Genomic DNA, 9844 nt, shown 5'->3' with positions numbered 1-9844 from the left:
TGTTTTTCTCTTGGCCTTCTGTGTTTTTATGTTTACATAATTCTACCTATATTATTTATTATACTTTTCTGCATCTTCGTCCTCGAACTTTTTTTTTAAAGTGTCATTTTCTTCAGAAAGGATGGGTCAATGATTCAGAGGAAAGCTCTGGATTCTGCATTTTGAGGTCTGATGCAATATATGAATGCTGTCAAACCTGGTTTCTCCTCAGACTGACTGGTATTTTATGGACTATGGAGATTATCTCCTAATGTTCTCGTAGGCAAGTGATGAAGATATTGCCTCACCTTTTAAGCTGTATTTGGAACATAAGGGAAGCTTTCTATGTCCACTGGAGAGTGACTTGGATTTGAAGATGAGGGGGAAGATAGGGAGGAAGGTGAGGGTAAGGTAGGGAAGGCTCCTTCTACTGTTGTGGCTTGGATTTCTGATTTCTGGTTTGTTGTTTGTTTGTTTTAAAAACTGTTTAGCTGTCTTCTAGATTTAGATTGCTGCTGTCAGTTGATACAGTCATTGAAGTGCTGGGGTTTAAACCCCCAGCCCTGAATGAGGGTTGGTATATGGATGATGCCCACAGCCATGCCAGGCAGACCCCCCTGATTGGTTTTCACCCAGGGTCTGGCCAGCCTTGGGTGGGAACTGATTAGGAGATCACCACCAGGTGCCCCCACCTTCCACATTAACTTGGAGGGGGGGCAAGAAGCCACCTCTGTAAGAGCTGACTCTGTTTGCAGTGGGTGTGCTGTGTGGGGGTTCTGGCTGTCAAAAGGGCTCCTCGATTCTTCATAGCAAGTAGTGTTCCCAGTAATGGTGGGACAAGGAAGGGAATTATGAGGCTTTCTCCTGGCAGTTACTATATATCAGGATCAGACTGATCACGTGGGTCCTTCCTTCCCTCATGGCCTGGTTTTAGAATCGACGTGCTCCCTTCTTTCCTGTGTTATGTGTTGTGAGTGAGTACATTGGTCTATTCATTCTTCCAGTGGTGGGCCACCTTGGATCTCTTGCATATGATCTAAGACCAGAGGGAGGGATTTGGCTCATGTGTTGCCTATTAATGAGAATATCCTTCCTAGCTGGGCAAGCGGTCAGCAGAAGAGTTATTAAGACTCTACTTCAAAGCAAGGACTCCAGTATTCAGGTGAACAAAACCCATGGTACGTGCAGTAATATGCCTCAAATCTTATGTCTAAGTGTTTGTAGACTTCTCTGTGTTGAAAGACCTTGTGAAGCAGTTACAGCATTTGCTTCCTGATTTCAGCACGTGTTTCAGTGCGTGCTGCCGTGTAACTAGCATGTGAAAGAGTCTGGTTTGGGAACATGGTTTGCCAGTTTGACCCTTTGGCTCCCTGCTGTGTCCTATCTAGAGGATAATGATTAAAGTGTAGACTGAAACCTTATAACTTGTGCTGGATGCTTGCCTTCTGAGAAATGTAACAGGCTCCTTTGTAAATTTATATAATTTTCAATAAGGACCATTGAATTGCTCTGTCTCCAAAAAAATTATGTTAATATAAGATGTATTGAATTTTAAAATAGAAAATCAATCCCAAGAAATGTGATCAAAATGTTTTAAATAAATTAAATGTTTTAAAAGATATAAGAACAAGCCAGTCACTTTTTACAACAAATGATAGTAGCATTGAGTCCTTTTCATGCACAGTAAATCCATGAGGGTTTGTTGACATTATTTTTAAGTAAATCTTTCTTAGGCTATCAGGAGACAATAGAATCTTTTATTCTCTTTATCTGATTTAAGATGCACTTTAAAGGGCAGACTGACCATAAAAATACACTTATCTTTGGCCCATAAATAATTATTTTTGTGCTAATGGGTTGGAAAGATTGTCTACAATAATTTTTTTATGGAGTTGAGAAATGCATATAATCTCATTACATGAAAGATGGACACTACAGTCTTACAGTAGTGCATCTGCTGTAATCAAAAGCTTATCAGCCAAGTAAAATGTTTTAAAAGAATTAGACTTAAAGGTTATCATAATGCTTTTGATTTGACTTTCTTTCTCATGTGTGTTTTGTTCCTCTTTTTAAGTGCAATCTTCACATAAGCTAGTATGTGTTCTCTTGACAGTCAGATGATTCTATGGACTGCATATAAATCACTCAAAGTACATTTCTTCTGTAACACTTGTTTACTTGTAGATATTTTGGTAAACTTGTTGGGTACATTAGTTAGGTCTCTATTTTCCTATCAGCCATTTATATTTTACCTAACCTTACACATTCAGTAGAACAATACTGTTTCCAAGTTAAATCACCTTATACTCTTGGAATATATTAAATAAAAATTCTCAGTGTTTTCTTCATTTTCATTTCTTTGTGGTCTTACTCTACCTAAATTTAAGTAACAAGAAGAAAATTTTAGGAGTTTCTGAAAACATTTATTATTTTTAATGAGAATGTAAAAAAAAAAAACCAGTATTTTATTAATCAGTTTGTTTTCAGAGACTGTTTTGCCTGAAGATTGGTGTAGATAATAAATTCATTTTAATTACAAAATACTAGCTAATGAAGACTCTTGAAACACGACTAGTGTTAGCTGGAAGGCTTTTTCTGTACTGCTTCTCATGGTGAAAGATGCCCTGATAGTGCAATCAAATCCTGATGGTACCTGTGGTAAGCCAGCTCTAAAGCAGACAGATACAGAGTTCATTTATGTAGGTTTTCATAAAGAACAAATTTCATCAACAGTATCTCTTATATTAATTTTCATTATTTCTACCAAATAAGAGTGGTTAATTTGGGATATGATTTTTATGAATTTTGAGGATTGGATTAAATTAGGAACTTGACTTGAGGAGCTCAGGACATTATTATGTTTGAGGTTCCCGGGAAGTTGAAATTGCACCATGCTGCACAAGATGAGGTCAATTTAAATTCTTCTTGCACAGGATATACTATCATCTATGCACATCATGATACACAATGTTGGAATGCAGTTTTATAATCAGGTCCAGATTTGAAGACCCAGCAAGCATCTGCTTCTGCTTTTTCATCATATACTTAGGTTGCATTTAAATTTAAAATTTCTTAAAATAAGAACTTTTACCCATCCATTACTGAAAAAAAATAAAATTCTGTAGATAATGAGTGTATATTGTACGTGATACAATCTAGTGGTTCCTCGTCCAGTGACTTGGCTGTGAAGTAGGGGTTTTGGTTATTTCTTTGGTTTAGAACTGCCTGAGGGTATTGGTTTGTCTTTCTGTGGGGTTTTATCTGCTCTTCCTAATAAACCTTTTTTGCAGGAATAAATAATAGAGGGTTGGCAAAATAACTTTTAATCATAATATTTATCCTGCATGTTGGTAAGGAGAGGGGCAGTCAACAAGTGTCATCCTTGTTGTAATGTCAGTTATCCTGTATTTCCTACTTGTTTAGGATCTTTGAGCTGGTCAATCTCTTGCCAGCCTATTTTCTGTTCCTTGTATGCAAGTCAAAGAAACCCCTCTCTAGCAAAGCTGCTCCACTTCTTCCCCATCACCAGGCTGTCCACCAACACATGACTTTAATGATTAGGAAGGTCATTAAAACGCAGTACCAGTTTGTTCAATGGGTCACCTTAAAGTACTTCTGAGAGGACTTGTTTCAATTCATCATGTACAGTTATTGACTCACATATGGAAAATCATTCAAGCATTAGATTTCTACTAGATGCTGAGGCTCTACTCCTAAGTAAAAAGTCTAATCTGCAGCAGAGGTTTTACTGTCACGCAAAGATGCCAGGGCAGAAGAAGGATGACAAGAAAAGCAGAATACCAGAAACTAAATGAAGCTCACGACATAGAATTTCAGGGTCTGAAATGTATTTTATTCTCTGCTGAGCAGATTGAGGATAAACAAAGCATATGTGCACATGTCCAATTTTAAATCCATTCTGGAAGCAGAAAATCAGCAGTTCTTTCTTTAGAAGCTGGCAAAAATGTAATTCCAGTTTGGATTTGTCATACTAAATATTATGGGACTTCTAAGTAAGAGTAGTGTTACAGTTTGTCCTTTATCTGGTTTCAGGGTTAAGAATACTTTGCATTAATCTACTGTATTGTTTCATTTCCTCCAAATTGAAAGCTCATCCTGAAACCGAGGTGTCAGTGACTTATAGACTTCACTCAGCAGCAAGAAGGATGATGGTGCTGGAGATGGAAAAGGCAGAGGCAGCCACTGCCTTCTTTGCCTCAATCTTCAAGAGGTGTTCAGGAATCCCAGGTCCCAGAAAACAGTAGGGAGGCCTGAACTAAGGCAGATTTAACCTTGGCATAGGGATAACAGGTTAGGGAACATTTTAAGCAAACTGGACATGTAGGAGTCCATGTGCCTGATAGGATGCAACCACAAGTGCTGAGGAAGCTGGTTGACATCACTGTCAGACCAGTTCTGGTAGTCTTTGACAACTCATGGCAAGTGGCGTTGGTTCCTGAAAGCTGGAAGAGATATGACTCCTTTCTTTCAGGAAGGGCAAGAAAGAGGATCCAGGGAATTAGTAGTCAGTTACCCTCACTATAATCCCTAGGAAAGTGATGGAGCAAATAATCCTATAATCAATTTCCAAACATAAGAGAAGTAGATGAGTGGGAGCAGTCAGTATGTTTGTATAAATGGGAGATCATACTTTACTAGAATGATCTAAGTATCTAACTAATGAGTAGTATCTAACTCTAGCCTTGTAAAGCAAGATAATTGGCTTGGTGGTTGATGGGAGAGCAGAGGATACTGTTTATCTCAACTTTAGACAGGCTTTTGACAGTATCTCATGCAACATCTTCATAGACAAAGTGACGAGGTGGGTTGAAAACAGCTACCAGGCTGAGCAGGTTGAGGTTAGCAGCACGAAGCCCAGATGGAGGTCCGTCACTAACAGTGCAGCCAGGGGTCGATACTGGAGCCAGTACTGTTGAACAGGAATGTCATGGAGCTCAACAAAAGAAGTCAATACAACTTTACCACAGTTTCGTTCAATATTTCCCGTACTATTTATACAAGTACTTTGGTTCAGAATCCACTCTGTATTACTGAAAACCATACCAATTCTCCTACTCCACTTGCCAAGCCTATCACAATTGTCTAGGCATTTCCTGATTCTTCTTTTTATTGGCAATTTTCCCCACTAAATATTACCAGAAAACATGCTTTGCTTTTTGTGAAAGGTAAATGGTAAAACTGTCTAGCAGTCCTACAGACCTACATAAAACTTCATGGAGTGCTGCCTTTAGGCAATGCCTGTTGTTGGGGGAGTTGCAGACAACTTTCCTTTCTCATGTCCTTTGCTTTCCTCCTGTCCCAATAACTGTGGGAGGAAGAGTAGAAGGAAATTCCATGTGCAGTAGCACTGCTCCTGTCTCACAGTAGAGGTCTAGAAGGAGCAGGTCCAGTTCATTCAACAGATTTATTGTCCTTTTTATTAGGTGGTCTCAGATATTCACTATGATCCCAAGTTTAGGTATAGGTGGCTAAATCTACAATTTAAAACAGTTTCTGGGGAAATAAATAGTCTATAAATTGAAATAAATAGATTATACTTCAAGCTGAAGATGGTAAGAAATGGCTTCTTGCTCTCCTAGTAGCTTTGCATGTTAAAAGTCTTGCTAGTCCCAGAAGAGGAACAGTCTGTGGAGAAAGCCAGTGTCACTGTTTTGGGGGGGTTTAACTGGGAGTGTTTTTTGATCTGGACAACTGAGGTGTCATCTTTCCAAATTCAGACATTTGCTGAATAAGCTGGTCACTTCAAGCTCCCTTTACAGTCACTGGAGAGAAGCCAGTATTATACTTGAATCCATATGATCTGTTGTAGATGTCAGTATTAAAACAAGATAAATCAGCTCTTATTTCTTTATATTGACTAGAAGGCATCCAAGCTAAGTAGCTGAAATGGGGTTATACTGCAAACATTTGCATTAAGTCAAATAAGTCACACTTCTGTATTTTACCTTTAGCTTTTCCCTTCTAGCCAAGCGAGGGGCCACGTACAAATGTACAGGAAGAGAGTGAAGGGGTGAATTGCTTCCATTCTTTCATAGATTGATATCACCAAGTGTTTATGCTCTGCAAAGTGTTGCTTGCCCTCACATTGGTGATTCATGAGCCAAGCTCTCAAAATTGTGATACGATTATTTCTGAAACCTCAAGTTTTCAAGGTTTTTTGGTATGCTGTCAATACTGAAGCTTCTCCTTCACTTTGTTGCCAATCAGGGTGCCTCACATGAGAAGATACAGACTGTCATGAGCTTTGATGCCAGTTATCACAGTGCCCTTTTCTGCTCTGTGAGCTGCAAAGTGCTCTAATTAATTTGTTATGGGTATCCTGCCACGTTTTAAGTACACAGTGTGACATCCTTACTTCCCCTTATTGTTAAAAAAAAAAAGCCCAAACAAATCTCTTATCTTGCATGTCATCCATTCATGCCTAGTAGAATTCAGGAAAACATAAAAATTATGATATGCATAGTATTGACTCAAGACCTTAAATGATAGACATCAACAAATGGGACCTCTCACAGTATTGTGCTGCAATGTTGAACCAGCAGTTGTCTTCCAGTGAAGTTTCCCCCCATACTGTCTTATTTCATATGCTGCTTTTGTTTAGAGCAACTGTAGAGGAAGTGAATGCCAGAGATGGTGTTCTGCACTACAGTGAATCTGTGTAACACACGCAGAATATGTACAACAGCACAGTGCATCCCTGTTCTGGAGACAGCCTGTAAGTTTCAGGAGACAGCAAGACTTCATAGTCTAGAATGACCTTTCAAAGAGCTGGGGATTTTCTCTGTTTGAAGGCTTTATTGTTTTGCGGAGGGCAAAATAAGATTTCTTGCAGAATTTTTGTGGATGATCTTGATGCAAACAAACCATTGTGAAAAGGGATAAAACTAGTTATGTGTATTGACAATGTGAATGACACAATATTCATTCAACTATCTTCAGTTTAAATGTTCTTTAGCACGCTCAGTGCTATTTCTTTGCATGACTCAGGTTCTGCATGCACATTGTTTTCATGTATTATAAGCATGTTTCTTTGTAAAGACCTTTGGATTGTTCAATATTTAAGATGAATTTGAAAGGAGAAGGTTGCTGCATGGAAGCTCCTTTCCAAATCCCCAGAGAAACACATTAAAAGGTAATGATATGTATGTGCATATGTACTGACAAGTAAAACCTATAAAAGATATTTAATTTGTGAGGGTTTGTTTTCTTGGTTTGTTGTTTGTTTGGGTTTTGGTGTTTTTGGTTTTTTTTTTTGATCCTACCTTTTATTCCAAAGTTCAGATTCAGTGTAGGTACAGAGTGCCAGCTGTGTGTCCATGGGCACAACTACGCTGAAGAGCACTGATTAGAGAGGATCTTTTGGCTACGTGTGCTCCTTTTTCTTCTCTGGAGCTGTGAGCTCTTCTGCCACCAGTGTTTATCCCAGGGAAGAAAGCTGCACCAAACCCCTGTAAATTTGTGTCTATATTCCCATACCCCAGAACTGTAATGACTGGGTTTTGGTTTAAGAGTCTCTGTTCATTTTGTGAACAGAATTTATTTTTTCTCTTTATGCCATTTTCAGTCTGGTTTTCTTTGTGTCATATATGGAGTCCACAACATAGGGTTCTGTATCATCTTAATATTGTAATCGATTGATGAAACCTCCCAGAAACAAATAAAAGTTGCAGTAGTTGCTTTGTAATAATAGTGTATAGCCTGTTGTCCACATAGGTGGATATCGTAGATTATTTTTATCTGATTGTCTATCATTGAGAAACAGTAGCATTGCATATGTAAGTATATGTGAAATGTTTGTGCTGCGTAGACTAGAGCTGACTCCATCAGTGCCCATTTTAACATTTGCAAATAGTTCAGTGTGGATCTAGCATTACCTGTATTAGGGCTTCCAGGAGGTTTTTTGTTTTGTCTGGCTACTCTGAATTACAGTATATGCACCAGAAATACAGACATTCTCTGGTGTGACTAATGCAGGAGATCAGACTGATTATCACTGTCCACTCAGGCTTTTAAAGTCTTCAGGCTCATTGTCTGCCTGTGCTTCTTGCAGTTAGCTGTAGAATATACCTGTTCCTGCAACAGCCAAAGTTTGCTACTGGCTAAGCCAGGAAGGTGGCTTGGAAGAATCATAGAATCCTTTAGGTTGGAAGAGACCTTTAAGATCATCAAGTCCAACCATTGAGCCAATAGGGCTTTAAAGTCCTCTGCTAAAACAGATCAGAATCTGTCAGGGCTGGAAGGGAACACAAGGATCCCCCAGTTCCAACCCCTCTGCCATGAGCAGGGACACCTCCCACTAGATCAGGCTGCCCAGAGCCTCCTCCAGCCTGGCCTTAAAGACCCCCAGGGATGGGGCCTCAACCACCTCCCTGGGCAACCCATTCCAGGGTCTCACCACTCTCATGGTGAAGAACTTCTTCATTCTTCAGAAGAATGTTCTGACTGTGTTTCTAAATCCATATGAGCAGCAGGGAAAGCTATTTAACCATGTAATTCCTGTGAAAAGTGTATCTTTGATTTTTAATTTTTTTTTTTTCCCAAATTAGACACATTGTTTTCCTTTGCTTCTTTTCCTCACCTAAGCACCCATGCAGCATCCCTTGTTTTGAATATAATGATCATGTCCCTTTGTGAGGAGACTCATGACCTCATTCATCAACTGAAAGTAACACTGTAGCCCCAATGGTATTCCCGAAACCACACACACACCCCCACCCAAATCAAATTTCTGCTCCTAACTAGGGCTACTGTTAAGGAGTACCTGATGGAAATTATGGGGGAAAGGGAGAGGACAGAAGACCTTCACAGCTTTTCCAACAGTAGCACAATCTTAGATTAATTTAAGTCAAACATGAAAACACACCCTGTGTCAAAGCTCTTGTATCATCAGAAGAGAAAGAAGTATCCTGATGTTCTTGGAGAAGTTTCCATTTTATAGAGGTTTCTGTCTGAGCTGATGCTGTGTTTGGTTCACTGAATTAGTCAGGAGGTAGCGATGAGCTCCCTTGATCTGTGGAAGAGTTCAGGCAAGGTTCGTGCATCCGTGCCCTGTCTGAGCTGGGGGATACGGTGTCGCTGAGCACCAGAACCCCAGCAGCTCAAGTTCCACACCCAGAACCACAGCTGAGTGCCACTGCACTTTCAAAGCAGGTGAATCCCACCTGATATTTTTTATGATCAGCATTTCCTTTTGAATTAGGTTGTTATAAAAGTTAACTGGGTTTTCTCCAGATCTAAGCATCATATTCAAACAATTTTACTGAAAGTATTCTCTGTCAGTGGATTGTTTTCAGTTATATGTCCTTTATTTTGGATTTCATTTCATGGCTTAGAAGCCAATCCAGAGATGAAAGACGAAAGAACCTGTTTTCCTTTTCTGATCTGGTGAAAGAAAAAACATGGGAGAGGATGAGATTACTCATTTTAATAACTTTAAAAAAAAAAAAAGTTTATATTTTCAAAGTCTTTAATGATGCAGTGAACAAACAAGTACTAGGAGTTTGATACTTAACCAGAGTAGGCAGTTAATAATCTACAAAGTAACTGTTAGATATTTGAGGAGCTAAACAAATTTGAAATCTAGATGATGGTGACTCAAAACCATTAATAATTTTAAATGTAGTTAAAGTAACTGTAATTAGTACTATCTTTATTAGGAAATCATTCAATTTTAAATGTGACTTGTCTTATGCTTTCTTCCTTGACTTCTAATCCCAAAATATACTCTCTTTTCTTTCAGTTAATAAAAAGCAGATTGTTAAGTTTTGTTTTGTACATTTTTTCACTAAATTGCAATTTCTATTCAAATATAGAATGAGAGAAACCTTGACTAACATTACCCTCT

Source organism: Merops nubicus, unplaced genomic scaffold, assembly GCF_000691845.1.
Source record: "Merops nubicus isolate BGI_N331 unplaced genomic scaffold, ASM69184v1 scaffold9374, whole genome shotgun sequence".
In the NCBI taxonomy this organism is placed as follows: Eukaryota; Metazoa; Chordata; class Aves; order Coraciiformes; family Meropidae; genus Merops; species Merops nubicus.
Note: the sequence above shows the minus strand (reverse complement) of the source record.